The following is a 17,502-nucleotide window of genomic DNA, read 5'->3' on the forward strand; positions in this document are numbered from 1 at the left end:
ATATATATATATATATATATAATTGAGTGGCTTTGTTTCAATACAAAATATAAATACATGCTATATCGTTACGAATATCTCCCGGGGAAACGTCTCATGTTCAAGTCGAGAAGGAATGAAAGCATTCAAACCTCTGTCTGAACCCAGCAAACTTCCATACCTTTACTGACAACACTAACTCTGCAGACATCTACTTTTATTTTTCATAAAATGTTAGCATCACACTGTCATCTATCGTTACTAAATTAACTCAAACACACCGTCCAAGTCATTGATTGCAATCTTACACATGATTCCCAACCTGTCACCAAACCCTCCTCTGCCCCCAACCCCCCGCGTCCCCCTCCTTCACATTCACAGTTACCAGACACATGAGGTCTGGCTGCCGCTTCACATTCACTCGTCTCACACCAGTGGTTCGAGAGGTGGGTAATGCGGAACTTTCCCTGGCTGTACAGTACAGTCGGCAGCATAAATTCGCTGCAAGTCTACTCGTGTGATGTGAGTCCTTTTGTCTGGCAACAGTGTAAAGGGACTAGTTGCCACGTAGACATTTATACACTTTAACGTCGTGTTTTTTTAAAAGTGGTACTAGAGGCTGGCTAGAATACAATATTATGTATACCGTATTTAGTTAGTATAAAAAAAGTGCAAGAGCTGACAGAACGTTATGAAGCGACGTACGAGCGTAATACTCTGACATTCCTCATAACCGTGTCTGAACTCCCTTCCCCTCTCGCCCCCTTTCTCCTCCTGATGTCCCCCCCACTCCTCCCTCTCCCTCCTACACCTTACTCAGGTCATGCCTCTCCACTTTCTCCTCTCCCGACTCTACCTTCATTCACTTATACACAGCACTAACCCGACTGGTGCATCACAATTCTTTCTTGACTGTTTACTAAACCAATACTGTCCTTCTCTCAGTTGCTCGAAATGCTTTAATAAAATGTATCCAAGGCTAATTACCAATATTCCTTCCTGTTCTAATCCCATTCTCACCCTCCCCGTCTGATTCCCACTCTTTTTATTCCAGTTGTCATTCTTTTCTCTACCCCTTGTCACTACCAACAGCCGCTACATACAGAAACGTTTGAGGTCTCGTTCTTGTGATGTATTCCATACTGTGTGTGTGTGTGTGTGTGTTTAGTGAGCCTGGCAGTTGGTGGCTATTATTTCAGTAGGCGAAATTAAACAAACATTTGTTTACCCATTCCTCCTACTTCCTCTCTCTCTCTCTCTCTCTCTCTCTCTCGTTCCAAGAAAAATGTTCCCATCCTCCTAATACTGTTCACTGATTCATGAAGCAGGATCAGACCCATTATGTTTCGAACTACTGCATCACGTTTGGAGTAAAGAGTGGGTGAAAAAGACTGAGGCATGGCAAGATACTCTCGAATGTAAGGAGCTAAAAGGTTACAGGAATAGACAAGAAATGGAAAAGAGTGCAGTTCATTACGTAGATCTGCGTCGTGGTTAAGGTATTGTTTTTTTTTGTTTTGATTTGTTTTGATTAATTTATTACACCCGAAGGTGGCAGACATAAAGTACAATTAGTTAACAATGATAGTACATGGGACTCGTGCCACGTAGGACACGCTATGTACTGTAGTCATCATGGAATCAAAATCCACCAAAGTGAGGATGACACATAAGAATAACATCTAGCAAGTCATTATCTGTTAACAGCAGTTTACAAGTGTCAATCAATGTGAGTCTTTGTGGTAAGAAGTTAACAACATGTGGACAGTGCAGGCAATAATGGTCCAGGGTGTTGGCATTGGGTGCGTCACACAGCCTACAGGAGGTGAAGTGAGGTGCGTCTTCCTGCCCTGCCACCTGCCAAACTGGTCGCCAGCCCAGTCGGAGACGTGCACATACCACATTACAGCGGCGAACCATAAGACCACTGCGACGATACCTGTGTGGATGAGTGAGAAAGTGATCATAATGCTGTATTGATACACTCGTGGCCCTCTCAGCATTGCTACGATGGCGGGTGGGGGAGCGGGCAGCCTGCTGTACCATCTTCTTGCAGCACAGAAGGGATGCAGTGGAAGTAGCAGCATCTGGCAGATGTAGATCGCAAGCAGCCTTCGCAAGTCGGTCAGCAGTGTCATTGGCCAGGAGATGGATGTGAGAGGGAATCCATAAAAAGTGCACCATTAGTGAGCTGGCATCAGCCATGGCTAGTAGCCGAAGGATTTGTGTGACTAGACGTTGATATGCTGGCTTGTGAGACGTGAGGGCCCGGAGAGCTGGCTGTGAGTCACAAATGATCAAGCCGTTATTCCTGGTCTGTGTAAGCAAAGTGACAGCATCCAGAAGTCCATGTAGTTCACAATATGTAGAACTTGATGAATTTGGGAGGCGGCGACCCGACCAGCCCTCTTGCGGGGCTCTAAGCTGGGGGAGAAAACAGCACATCCTGCCCTGCCATCTCTCTGCAGGGAGCCGTCAGTATAGAGATGGTGGGCCAAACTGAGGGATGATGATAGGCTGGCTATGGTTTCCAGTGCACGTTGTTGTTGAAGCTGAGGCAGATCAGTCTTAGAGGCTGGGGTGTAGGAGACTGCTGGCACAGGAATCCTCCAGGGTGCAAGGCCAGTGTCCACGTCCTCTTCTACGATGTCAACATTAAGACTCTGAATATTGGAACTTATGGTACTGACCAGATTGCGTCCACCTTGGCGTAGCAGAGGTCGAGGCGCCGCTGGATCCAGGGAAGTCCTAATAGTGTGAGAGTAGTGGGGAGAAAGATGAGGAGAGTACAGACATTTAATGCTAAAATAGGTGACATTGGAATATATTCTATCAACGAGTGGTGGGAGATTGAGCTCGTGCTGCATATTGACAATTCTGGTGGAGTCAGGGCAGCCCAGGATGAGTCTCATTGCTTGATTCTGGAAGATTTCAAGAGGTCTTAAAGCTGTTCTGGAGAGCTGACATAATGCTGGGGAAAGATAATCTACCACCGAGCGGAGGAATGCAATGTATATGGTCCTGGCGACTGGGATAGATACTCCAGTAGAATAATTGGTCAGCCACTTTAAAGGAGTCAGGCGCCGCTGCAGTCGGACCAACAGATCTTGAACAACGGGATGCACCCGCTGTCGTGCTGGGATGGAAGGTGTAATCCGCACTGGTGCTCCCAAATAGAGATACTGCGTGCAGAGAGGTATGACATCATTCCCCATAGTGAATTCTGGCAGATTCCATGCAGGACGGGAGGAGAAGATTCTACTCTTATCCGAGGAGATGATGAGGCCACACGAGGAAGCTGAAACATGAAAGGAGTGAAGAAAGCGTTGCAAATGGTCCGGAGAACGTGAGTGAATACATATATCATCTGCGTAGCAAGTGATAGTGGTGTCACCGACAGCTGGCAGTAAGGACAGAAGGCGATGAATGAGAATATTGAATAAAAAGGGACTAAGGACACCACCTTGTGGAGTACCAAGTTCAAAGTCTCGGGCAGTGCTCAATGCTCCTTTAAACAAAACTCGAGAAGTTCTGTTTCGTAGGTAGCCACGTATCCATTTAAGAAGGTTTCCTTTTATGCCAAAGTCAACAAGCTGATCAAGAATGATGTCTCTATTGGCTACGTCGAACGCACTCTTCAAGTCAATGAAGGCCACAACACTATCTGAGGAGAGACGAGTGTAGAGCTCCATGAGGCAGTGGTGTGTCCCTCGTTGGGGCAGGAAGCCGAAAAGTCTGGACGAAAGTTTGTCACGCAGCCGGAACATGAGGCGTGAGAGAAGAATGCGTTCAAACACCTTACAGAAACAGGAAGTGAGGGAGATGGGCCGGAATTTGTAGGTGCCAGGCTTGGGGATGGGCACAATCGTACTTTGGGTCCAGGCTTGTGGCACGTAACCCAGACTAAAACAGAGGTTGTAGAGACGGAGGAGAGGGTTGCCAGGCACTGTTACGAGTACACGAAGGACTGCATGGGTGATGCCATCATCACCAGGAGCTGAATTTCTGCCCCTAGCGAGGGCACGGTGCAGCTCGCTCTCAGATATGGCTACATCATCATCATCATCAACACTCAGTAAGGCGGCAGCGAGACGAAGTGCACGATAGTTTTCCTGGGTGGAGAGAGCATCTCGTATATGAACTGGAAGGGTGGCGGTTCGTGACTGTGCTGACCACTCATTGATGAGGTCCTGTGCGTACTGAACAGGGTTGTGGTGGAGGACACTTGGAGGCTTCTTTCTTACAACCTTATTGATGAGGTGCCACATGGTACTCACGCTTGTTTGATGATTAATACCATCAGTGAATCTGTGCCAGGAATCAGATTGAACACAGAGCTGGAGAGCAACAAGATCATCTCTTGATAGTTGATACTGGTGAAGAGTCTCAGGATTTGGTTGCCTCATAAAGGCACGGCCAGCCTCCATTGCCTGTCTCTCTGCTTGAACGATTCTACTATCCAGTGTAAAGCTATGGGCACCAACACGATGCCTGATGTGTGGCTTGCTGACATATCGGGTATAGAAGGCATGTGTGGCTTTGACAAGTGAGGAGTATAACTGTTCAGGACAGTGGAAGTTAAATGTGGGAAGAAAGTTAGTCATGTATGAGATGTATGTGGGACGGTACTTGGGAGGGATTGCAATGCGAGTGCGGGTGTGTACTGGCGAGGGAGCAGAGGGAAGGGAATAATGAATGCTGAGACCAATGTGATCTGAGAAGAGTGTCGGAACAGATGCACACTTTACTTGGGAGGGTACAAGTCCACACGTAAGTACATGATCCAGAGTACCACCTCGAGCATGTGTAGCACCAGCAGTATCCCAGCGTGTAAGCTGATTTCGGCGAATGTACTTTAAAAGTCGATTCCCATTACAATTCACAGTGCCAGAAGGATCTCCCAAAGCAGGATGACGGGCATTGAAATCCCCCATGTAAACCATTCCACAAATGGTGGGAGCTGGAAGAGTGGCGGGATCTATCCTGTTCGGTGCAGCGTATACGTTGCAAAGCCGTATGGTGCCAGCACCAACAGTAATGTCAAAGAGCTGAAAGGTGGTATTCTCATTCACAGAAAATGGAAGGAGGCGATGCTGAATGGAGGAGTGAATGTAGGTTATGAGGCCATGTCTTACCTGATGGACATAAGACACGTAGCCACTGAGGGATGGGGCATCCACCCCGGGCAAAGCATTACCAACAAATGCCTCCTGGATGAGAACGATGTCCGGGTGGTGACTAAATACATAACCCTTGAGTGCAGTCAGTTTGGCCCTATTTGTTATACCACAGGCATTCCAAGAGACAACATGCAGCTTAGCTAGATTATTGAACAGGACCTTTAGGATGACGACGGCCGGACGAGGAGGCAGTGATGATGCGGGCATCAACACGTGATGCACCATGTTGTGGGGACTGTGTAGGGAGGGCAGTCAGGGTCTCAAGGCGAGAGGCAATGGTCTGGAGCTGCTCTGTAAGACTGGTAAGGGAATTAATGACAACTTTTTGAGTTTCAGCCAAGGAATTTAAGGTAGCTTCAAAGGCAACCTGTTTGCTTACCAAACTACCTAGGTGCTCATCAATTGTATCGAAGCGCGCTGTGAGTGAAGCAACACGAGTCCTGAGAGCGGCGACAGCGTCCTGGAGTTCATTTACTTGATGTGAGCTTGAGGTGGAAGTTGAAACATCAGGGATGGCACTTTGGGGTGGAGGTGGTGGTGGCGGCAAGTTCGATGCGTGAGTAGCCACCTGTGTGGCGGGCGATATGGTGGTAGCCCGGCGGCGTGGGCAGCCAGGATGCCAAACATTAACCCCAGGTTGGTGACATCGGGGACATTTCCAGAGCGAGGTGTCGGGAGTGGAGGGCGGTGGCTGCATCAAGGCTGAGGGAGAGGCAGGAGCAGGCAGTGGGGGAGTGCGGTGGGGGCAAGACCGTGAGTCATGTGACTCGGAGCAAAATGCACAGCGCTCAGGTGCTGAACAGTACCGAGAAATGTGACCAAAGTTCCAGCATCTATAACACCACGGCTGCTCATCCCTCATCCTGCGAAACTCACAGGAAGGCAGGCAAGGGAGGAAGCTGAAGGCAATACTCGGTGGCGGTGGCTGAGGGAGGCTCCAGGTGATCACAAGGCGGTTAATAGGTGTGCCGTTCTGGTAGAAGCGACGGGCAGTGTGGATGCCAGGCAGCTCCTTGGCCAGTGTTGGATCAGTGCAGACAGGGTAACGGGTAAGGAGAAATGTAGGAAATTTGCGAGGCCGTTCTGGTGAGTCTTGAATTTCGAGGGAAAGAGACAGAAAATCTCCACGCATTACACTGTCAACAATGTCTGAGCGACGGCGGGAGATATAAACAAAGCGGGAGGAAATCGCTGCCATTTTAACCTCAGCCAGGTCTCGATCGAGATGAAAGTGGCGGTTGACCTCAGATAACCAGCGAAGCTTGGTGTCCACAGATGTGTTGTCCTTGAACAGCAGCTTAATGTAGTCAGCCCTAGGAGCAAACGCTGGAGAAGGAGGGGCGCTTAATGACATAGCCTCAAGTCGGGGAACTACGGGCTGCACAGGGTGGGAAGTGGTTAAGGTAGACAGGGTGCGGAGAGAGGGGAGTGGAAATGAAGGAGCATGGGGGGGGGGGTTGAGAGGTAGGGTGGGGAGGGACATGGGGTGGGTACGAGGGAGAGAGCAGAAGTTTTATCACTCTACAACATTCTTCTGTCGTCTTTTGCTCATTTTCATGCTAATCAGATATAAAGACTACTGCATTCTGGGCGATTTATAGCACTAACTCTTACAAACACGTCTTTAAAGCGTATAAAAGCCTGTGTGGCAACTAGTTCCTATACTTGGTTGCCAGACAAAACAACCACATCACACGAGCAGGCTTGCAGCGAATTTGTGCTGACGACTGTACCTAGACAGGGTGCATGACCGGAGTAGGGTTGATGGATTATGTTGGGTGGGCTGAATGGGTAGGTAGATAAGTGGAAATGTGGCTCCCCAGAGGACAAAGCAGGAGAGGGTGTTATATGGTTTGTCATTATATAACTCCTCGCTATTATTTGAATTTAAGTTCTCGTATATCGTCAACAAGATACTGGATACATATTTGGATAGAATACTCTTTTTATTAGGGAAATTCTGCTGAAATCAACTAAAACTCTTTAACAACTTCTTCTAATGGATATCAAGATGGATCTGTGCATGTAATAATACACCTAATAATAAGAAAAACCACACGAAATTTACATGCGGCAAGTTGTGAGAGTAGCGATGCTTCAGATCTTCGGTCCATGCACCTAGCAAACCAGTCTTCAGGGTGGGTAAGGAGGGCGATGTTGGCGGTGGACGTGTACTATTAACCTGCCCTCTTGTGGCAGAATATGGCATTCTTCTTGTTCCTTTATTCTTGTTTAAGACTGCACTTTTATACGTTTATGTTCTTCAAAAGCACGTTTTCTCTAAGATTCATGCATCAGAAAATGAAACAGGAAAAGTAAACCTAATATATGTATTGTAAAGTGTGTGTGTGTGTGTGTGTGTGTGTGTGTGTGTGTGTGTGTGTGTGTGTGTGTGTGATTTGCTAATGTGAAGCTTACCGTATCTGCTGTTTCCTGATTTTGTATATTTTGTATTACTGACTGCTGCTCATAATTCCTTCGTTGTTATTTTTAATACGAGCTTGTAAGTTAGTGAGACGCTATCTGAATTCCCAGTAGGGTTCTTTGTGATTCTGTGGCTATAAGTGGCTAACCAGTATGTCGTGTTCTGTTCACTTAAGTAGTCTGTTCGTGGTTTGTATATTTTTTTAGGTTAATATCTTAATTCGGTTTGACTGATTGACCGAAATAAATCTGGCGGAACAACTTGCAGGGTAATATGCAGCCGGAAATCAGTTTAAAACACTCCAGAGAAGTGAGAATAAAAGCAAATGGTAAAAAACTGATAAACACTATTAGTTGAAATAAAAATCAATCAATCAATCAATCATTTCCTGTGGCACCCTCGGGGATGCATAGGGCCTCGATGAACTCACACCACCACATCCTATCTTGTGCTAACTCCTCAAGATCTCCCCAACACTCATCTCCAGCTTCCCGTCTCATTGTCCTCACCCACGTCTCTTTTGGCCTTCCTCTACCTCTCCTACCAAGTGCCACCCACCCTGGTGTACCTCGTACTATTCCCTGTCACCTATACACATGTCCTAGCCACTTCCATCGTGAGAACCTAACATATTCATCGATCGGCTGCACTCCCGTTATTTCTCTCATTCTACTATTTGGTATCCTTTCCCACCACTTAACTCCTAATATTCTTCTAAGTGCTTTGTTTTCAAACACCAAGAATTTATTTTCCATAGTCACTGTGCTGTACCAAGACTCGTGTCCATAAATTAAGATACTCCTAACCATTACCTTATAAAGTTTGATTTTTGTATGCACAGAAAAATTGTTATTATTCCAAATATTTTTAAGCATTCCCATTGCCTGATTAGCCTTCTTTAACCTTTCCTCGAATTCAAAGTTCAAAGAACCATCCTTGGCTAAATAAGTACCTAAATATTTAAACCTATCAACTTGCTTTACAACCATACCTCCAATTACACATTCCTGCGCATTTTCCATATTCATATTGATTATTTCAGTTTTTCCACAATTAATAACCAAACCCACCTTGCGACCTTCACTCACCAAACAGTCCAACACTCTCTGCATCTCTTCTGGCCCATCACAAATCAAAACTATATCATCTGCATAATCTAAATCCAAAAGTTTCCTGTTCTCTCCCCAAAGTATACCTGCACCAGTTTCTGTTCCAACGCGTTTCATAATGTAATCAATGACCAATATAAATAGTAAAGGCGATAGAACACCACCTTGAATTACTCCGGACTTGACTTCAAACGAATCACTCAGACAACCATCAACCATCACTTTACAAAATGTGTCCTCATGCATGTTCATAATGACCCTCACAAACTCCTCTGGTATTCCATAATATCTCATGATCTTCCCCATAGTCTCTCTCGAAACACTATCAAAAGCCTTTTCAAAATCAACAAAACAAAGACTTAACGGTACTCTCATTTCATTAACTTGCTGCATCAAATGCGTAACTATAAAGATCTGATCATTGCAACCACGTCCCTTTCTAAAACCAGCCTGTTCATCCCTCAGAATACCCTCAACCACCGGCTCCAACCTATTTAACAACACTCTACTGAAAACTTTCAAAGCTATCGGTGACAAAGAGATTCCCCTCCAATTACCACATTCACTCAGGTCTCCTTCTTCGGAACTTTAACAATTACACCATTCTTCCAAACTGATGGTAGTAACCCCGTCACCCATATCTTATTGAATAGCTTTGTCAAGAACATTATTAATCTATCCCCTCCACTTTAAACATTTCCGGAAATAAACCATCCTCCCCTGGTGCCTTATTATTCTTTAACTGTTTTACTGCTTTCTCCACTTCTGCAAGCCTCAACTCTCCTGTTTCTATATTTAAATCTTCCTGAGCAGACGGTATATCCTCTTCTGGTGGTATTGGTCTATTAAGAACTGTCTCAAAATGCTCTTTCCATCTATTTTTAATATCTCCATCTTTGGTCAATAAATTTCCTTCCCTGTCTCTAACTGGTATTTCCTTGCGTTTACCTGCATTACCACTCAGTTCTCTAATCGATTCATATGCTATTCTTTGACTCTGTCCATCATTTTTGTTTATTAAGATTTCAGTCTCTGCAACCTTTTCATCCACACATCTTCTTTTATCTCTCCTAGTTAACCTTCTTACTTCTGAATTCAAACTCCAGTACGCAGCTCTTGCTAATTCAATCTCTCGTTCATCAACGCATTGCATCTCACTCCTCAATTTAGCCTCACCTCTCTTTTTTATCATATCCCACGTTTCCTCTGATATCCATTTCTTTCTCCTGAATCTATGTCTCCTTCCAATCGTACATTCAGCAGTCTCATGCAAAACTTTGTTCACATCCTCCCACATCTCATCTACACTTCTCTCCCCCTCTTCCAACGTTTCCAACACCAAAAACCTATTTCTGCATTCTAATCTGAATTCCTCCTTTTCTTCTCCTTCCCTTCTAAGCTTAACAATATCGTATCTACCAACACCAGATTTTTCCTTCTTCTGATTTTTAAATTTAAACCTTATTTTTGCAATGCTGAGTTGATGGTCACTACCAATATCCGCTCCCCGTTTAACATAAACATCTAGCAGAGAACTTCTATGCCTCCTACTGATAGCGATGTGATCAATCTGATTTTTATATTTTCCACACGGAGACACCCAAGTTGTCTTGTGTATATTGCAATGCTGAAAGAGTGTGCCACCGATGACTAAGTCATTTGCTAGACAGAAACTTCCAAACCTCACTCCGTTTTCACTCATCCTACTACCAACTCCCATCTTACCCATACATGCCTCAAATCCCTCATTTGAACAGCCCATTACTGCATTAAAGTCTCCAACGCAGATCAAAACATCATGTCTAGGTACCCTTCCTACTCCTTCTTGCAACTTTTCATAAAATGTGTCTTTCCTTTCATCGAGTGCATCATTAGTAGGTGCATAACACACAAACAGACTGATGTTGCCATGATTTGATTTAAACCGTGCGTATAACAATATACGCACTTTAAAACAGGTACCCCCACCAAGCATCAGTGGACGACGATCATGTCCATCACCTGTCCGGTGCTTGGAGAGGTACTGTACTAAGACAGCAAATCCCCAAGACTGAGTTACTACACCAACAAGTGCCGGACGGTCAAGGGAACAATGAAAAATCACAGAAAGGAGGGGAAACACTCTATAGTAAAAATTCAAGAGATAACCGGGTATGGCCAATACAAAGACGGCATAAAACTGTCTCCCATTGGCGAGACATTTGCGTCATTTTTTCGGCCCCACTGTATCGCAGCATTCACCTCAACAATGCTCAGTCTGTCCATGCCAAAAAGGGTAAAAATTTAATGGAGGCAGCTGACGCTGAGAAGGATGGGATCCCATGGGTTAAGGAGGGCAAACCGATATTGCCTTAGCCAGCAGATTAGTCCAATCATCCCTTGACACTCTTACATGAGCCACAATCCAACAAAATCCCACTAGCCGCCCAGGACGGAGCTATTCTGTATTGGATGTAACCAAAAGGACAAATCAAACTACTCCATTGCAGTACGGACACTCTGTGGGAGAGGAAAAATGACCTGGGGAGGAAGTGCAGTCAGTTTAGCCATAAAAACAGAAGAAATATCAGGAAGGCTACCTCCCTGACAGAAGGAAATGGAGACTACACCAAAAACCACCCCAGCATCAGTCATTGTTCCACCTGTATAGACTAGAACAAAGCCCTCATAGTGGGAGGTACGTTACTAAAAGACAGTGTAACCTGAGATGGAAGCGAACTTTTTTTCTTTTTTTAGTAGATCGACAGAAATCATGAGCAAAGAAGACAAATAACGCATCATCAGAAACCAGTGAGGACAAACCAGCCGGGAAGGGACAGACAATGCAGACATAACAGGCTATACCATTGAAGAAAAGAATTTTGGTAAGCCTGAGCGAGTGGCGTAAAGGAAAGTCTTGTTGTACCGAGATAGGCTACTGGATTCCGAGCCTGAAATCTGATTATGGCTTGCTAACATTGGTGAGTATCAAGCCACAGAAGAAACACCACCAAAAACCATGGAGCTCCTGCCACAGCGGGGAACTTTTCTGCAACTCCATGCAGTTCCAAAACTGATTCCTGACATCCCTAATACAGGGGTGCTGCTTCCTGCTTATAGCAAAATTTACTGGTTAAATTACTAACTGGTTTCGCAGCGGGGACAGAGGATCATGCGAAATAATACGGGCTACGTACTTTGACCAAGACGTTCTGCAAGCTGCCTTCAAGTCCTAGGGGGCTCGTCCTCTGGCAAGCTTATATTTGTGTCAATAAAAATCAGTGCTGCTGTGTCGAACACCCCAATATGCTCTGCGGTGGTCAGTGATACCCTGTGTGCACTCCTTAAACTACAAAATATTTCGCCGGCAGTGATACGATCGACTACTCTGCGGGAATGATTGATCACCGGATAACTGTAGAAATGTAAAATATATATATATATATATATATATATATATATATATATATATATATATATATATATATATATATATATATATATATATATATTGCCAGACGTCTTAATCCCATAAGGGGTGACCACAAACAAATCATCTCCATGTCACCCTTTCCCCCTCCATTTCACTGTCCCGCTCCCAGCTCACACTTCCCTCTCTCATATACCTCTCCACTCCATCCCTCCATCCCATCCTCGGCCTCCCCCTTCCTCTCCCCCCCTCCAACTCACTCAAATACACTCTCCTCGTCAGTCTCTCACTCTTCATCCTCTCCACATGGCCAAATTACCTCAGTGTGTTTCTTCTAACGCTTCCTATCACATCCGCAGCCACACTACAGTGTTCGTTCACTTCCCCATTTGTCACTCTGTATCTCCATGTAACTCCACATGCTCCTCTCAGATAACTCATTTCCACTGCTCTCACTCTTGATTTGTGTCTTTCCAACAAGGTCCAAGCTTCTTTTCCATACGCTAGAGTTGGTATCACAATACTGTCATCCAGTGACTTTTTTTCTTCCATGCTCACATCCCTATTCCTTATCACTGTTTTCAAAGAACCAGCAACCTTTCTTCATTGTTGGACCCTTTCAAGCACCTCATCCTCTAAACATCCATCCTTACTCATCACACTACCCAAATACTTAAATGCACTCACATTTTCCATTTCCTCCTCATCATGCCTTACTGTATACTCAGTAGCCTCATTTTTCTTGAAGACAATAACTTTACTCGTCCCTATATTCACCTTTAGATTCCGTTTCTTACACACACTCCCAAACTCATTCACCAAGCATTGCAGTTCCTCTTCGTCTTCACTCAACAGGACAGTATCATCTGCAAACTACTGTACAGGGAGTTTCCAAACATTGCCCTCTCTCATTAGATGTCGCTCCAATATCCACTACCCTACCTCGTATCTTTTTTGTAACTCCATCCATATACAGACTGAACAATCATGGAGACATGACACATTCCTGTTTCCATCCAACATTCATCCATTCATCTATCATCTAAGCCTACGTTGCCCTATGAGGAGTGTAGGAGCCCGGGGCAAGGCAAGTTGGTCCTGACATTTAAGATGAGAGTGGCCAGCCTTACTTATCCTTGAGTGGCATTAGGTGAGCAATAACCCCAGCCACCCCTTGGATATAAAGCTTCACTGGCTCAATCCGATTGGAGGGCCGTAATTACCCATTAAACCACCAGGCACCATAATCTGGTTATATGGTTACCACCCAGCGTAGTAAATGGTTTCCTGGTGTACAGGAAACCAATCGGCTTGTCACAGTGTTGAGTCACCCACAGGCAGAAGGAAGAGGAAAGAATGAAGGACAGAAAAACAAAAGGGGCAGTGTAAAGTCACCCGTAGGCAGAAGGACGTGGAAAGAATTAAGTAAAGAAAGGCAGAAGAGGAAGGAAGGAATGGAGGGAGGAGAGAAAAGGGCGGACTCCCGAGAGCAGCACTACATCGAATGAATAGATGGTGAGTGCCCCCACCTACAAAAACGCCCCCACCTACCAAAATCCAACATTCAAATAGAAAAATTAACTCAGTTCACTATCCACACACACTGCAGCCTTAGCACCCTTATAAAGTACATATTCTTCATGACATTCAGCAACTTCCCATTTACTCCCTATATCCTTAATGCTTCCCACATTTATTTTCTATCCACCTTGTCATATGCTTTCTCCAAATCCATGAAGGCCGCAGTTCTACTTCTTTCTCTTCTCGTGAAAGTTTTCCACTAAAGACCAAGAATGAATATCTGATCTACACAACTTCTTCCCTTCCTAAAACCTCCCTGTTGTCTAATTCCTCTCTTATTTCCCTTACTTGGTCAATATACTTTTCCTGTTACACTAAGAAGACAAATGGCCCTATGATTACAACATACTTCTTTTTCCCCTTTTCCTTTGTACTGGGGAATAAATAAACCTGACTTCCAATAATCCGGGACTCTGTCTTCCTCCCACGCCAGTCTGCACATCTTCCATATTCATTCCACTACTATCTCTCCCCCATGCTTCATCATTTCACCACACACTCCATCAATTCCTGGGGCTTTCCCCATTTTGACTTTCTTCATTGCTTCCACTACTTCTATCCTACTGATTCCTTCCTCTATTCTCACCTCCCTCCTCCTCCCAGCCTTTCCCCAGCCACTTATACTCGCACTACTTTCATTCCCTATGTTCAACAGTTCCTCAAAATGCTCTCTTCATCTGCTCATTTTTTTCACCTTTTTCCACAAGCAATATACCATTTTTATCTATCACTCCCCGACTTCTTTATCACCCTGTCTAACTCTCTTTACCTCTTTCCAGAACATTTTCTTACATTCCCTCCACTTTGCACTCAAATTCGTTCCAAATTCCTTATTCACTCTCTTCTTACTCTCTCTTATTTATCTTTTCACCTCTCTCTTCCTCTACATAAAACTCTCTCTTCCGTCTCTCAACTTCCTCCACACTCCTGTTTCTCATCCACTCACTATATGCTTTCTTCTTTTGCACCACAGCCTGTCTCACCTCTTCCTTCCACCATGCTGTTCCTTGCACCCCTTTTCAACTTCTCTTCACCCCACACACCACCTTACATGCTGCACAGATTTCTTCTGTGAATATCTTACACACACGTTCCACGCCCTCCATCTGCTCCAAATCATATTTACCCAATCGCTCCTCTACTTCTCCCTTATATTCTGCTTTTTTTTTTTCCCCCATCCTCTTGCAACCTTTCCACCCTCCTTGAAAGGACTACTTCTTCCTGTCCTTCCCTTCTCCTCCTCCTCCATTTCATATGAACCTTGACTTTCACCATCATCAAGTGATGGTGAGAAAATCCTCTTCCCCAACCTCTGTATGCTCTTGCATCCACACATGCTCATTCTCACACACATAATCAATAACTGCTTCCCGTTCTTTCAGTTCACCACCCTCCCTTCTTGTCACTCGCCACGTATACCTGTGGATCATTTTGTGCTTATAGAGGGTATTAGCCACCATCAACCCCCTCCCTGCACAAATGTCCATTATAGTATTGCCATTCTCATCCACTTCTGCAGGCACACCCCACTCACCAACTACTCCATCCACCTTCACATTCCTTACTCTTCCGCTCATATCTCCCATTAAAAACACTTTCATATCTCCAATCAAAAACACTTTCTTCCATGCACACTTTCACATTTGTCCAAAACTCTTCTTTCACTCTACTTGCACGATCTTGCACTGGCAAATACACACACACACACACACACACACACACACACACACACACACACACACACACACACACACACACACACACACACACAATCGTCCACATTTGTAGTCGAACTTTCAATCTTACCCACACAATCCTTGAGCTGACGGATCCATACTGTCTTATATTCTCCATCGATCTCTTGCACACAACAATACAAACTCCTTCTTTTGATCTCTCATTCTCACATATTCCCAAGCATATACCCCATCCATACTTCCATTCTCTCACACTCTCACCTCCCCATTTTCTCTAAGTTATTCCACATACATCCTCTTCTGCATCCTGAAGCACCTGGACTTTGTTCGGTCCTTAGCCATTACCTGCAAGGTAAAGAGAATATGAGGGGTAGGTTCACCGCCCCCAGCTTGCGCAGAGGCTGTGACATCGAGGATAATAAGTGAGAGAGAGAAAATGGAAGCATCAAAGGAAATGAATGTAACGGCATACCAATGTAAACTGGCGTTTTCCAGATCATTTGTTAGGTGTTTGAAGTTGCTGTGCTCTCAATCAGTGATCTCTGTCAATATTTTCAGTTGTTTTTCTCATAATCAGCTAGCTTACAGGCACCTGTGATGTCGGATCTGTGTCTGTATGACCCTGTATACAACATTCCTATATTCTCTGAAAACAGTTTTTCTTGAAGGCAGATTGTATAATATCTTAAAAACATAGCATTAATTTTTTCATTGCTCTGCATGCAGTTTAGGATGCAAATAACAGTAATCCATATAGGTTGGGGAGCTCATATCACAGGGCAAGTAGGAGAGTGACTGGCCTTACTACCACCTGAGACACTCAGTCTAGATTATCTGTGACATCATGCACAGACCAAGACACGTTTTAGCCCTCCTCCCCCCCCCCCCGTGTGAAACTACCTCATACTTTCTTTACCTTGGTCGCCTGTTAGTCAGTCCTGGTATGAGGTTTCTTCGTATTTCTAGTTAGTTGTTTTCTTGGGAGCGGCACCAACCCTCCGCCAACCCACTTGCTGACACAGAGGAAACACGTGTTACTTGGTTAGAAGGTTACCACCCATCGTTGTAAATGATTTCCTGGTTTAAAGGAAATCATTTGGCTTGTCACTCACTGTAGAGCTACCCTAAAATAGAGTACCGCTACACTAAGTAGATGGATGATGGGCACCCCCAGCTACCAATACCATGTATATGTATACATAATGATGGATGGATAGATATAAGTATCCCATTGGATCCCAGAACTGAGCAAGGGATTGCAGTGGGAGGGTACTAAGCGTACCACCCTCCGCCTATCGGCTCATAGTTGCGGAGCTCATAGGTCCCTACCCGGGGGCCCCCTACTTTATTAAGATTTGAAAATTCCCAGTTCTGTCCAGTACTCTGGACACTGGGCTCCAAGGGGTTAAAGAAACTGATAGATTTGCCAGTCATTATATATATATATATATATATATATATATATATATATATATATATATATATATATATATATATATATTTTCACTCTCATCTTGTAGGGACCAACTGCCTAGCCCCGGGCTCCTACGCTCCTCATGGGTCAATGTAGGATTGGATGATGGATGGATATATATATATATATATATATATATATATATATATATATATATATATATATATATATATATATATATATATATATATATATATATATATATAAGATAGATAGATAGATAGATAGATATAGATATATATATAGATATATATACCACGTTGGGTACACCGCTTCCCGTCTGATCAGCGAATTTAATCAACGTTGGGTCTGGTTAGTACTTGGATTGGTGACTGCCTGGGAACACCAGATGCTGTTGGCATCCCTACGTGTCAAGTGGGGTTGGTGGAGGATTAGTGCCCCTCCCTGTAAAACAATTAACTCTAAGCCCTTGGTCACCCCGTTTGGGATACATGGCGTCTGGCAATGACTGACTGAATATATATATACTTGTATATATATATATATATATATATATATATATATATATATATATATATATATATATATATACGTAGATATAGATATGTTTTATGAAATGCTTGAAAGAATTTGTGATATTGTTTCTCATCTGCAGTATACGTGTTTAATTGCTCATAGATCTGCTTA

At 44.2% G+C, this 17,502-nt stretch overlaps 1 pseudogene; it reads left to right on the forward strand.

The window, feature by feature from the left end:
• The first annotated feature begins 17,096 nt into the window (after positions 1 to 17,096).
• On the forward strand, positions 17,097 to 17,215 carry LOC145413349 (5S ribosomal RNA; annotated as a pseudogene).
• Positions 17,216 to 17,502: the final 287 nt, after the last annotated feature.

This window comes from Coenobita brevimanus, chromosome 95 (genome assembly GCF_032717465.1).
Source record: "Coenobita brevimanus isolate Jiangsu-jjx chromosome 95, ASM3271746v2, whole genome shotgun sequence".
NCBI lineage: Eukaryota > Metazoa > Arthropoda > Malacostraca > Decapoda > Coenobitidae > Coenobita > Coenobita brevimanus.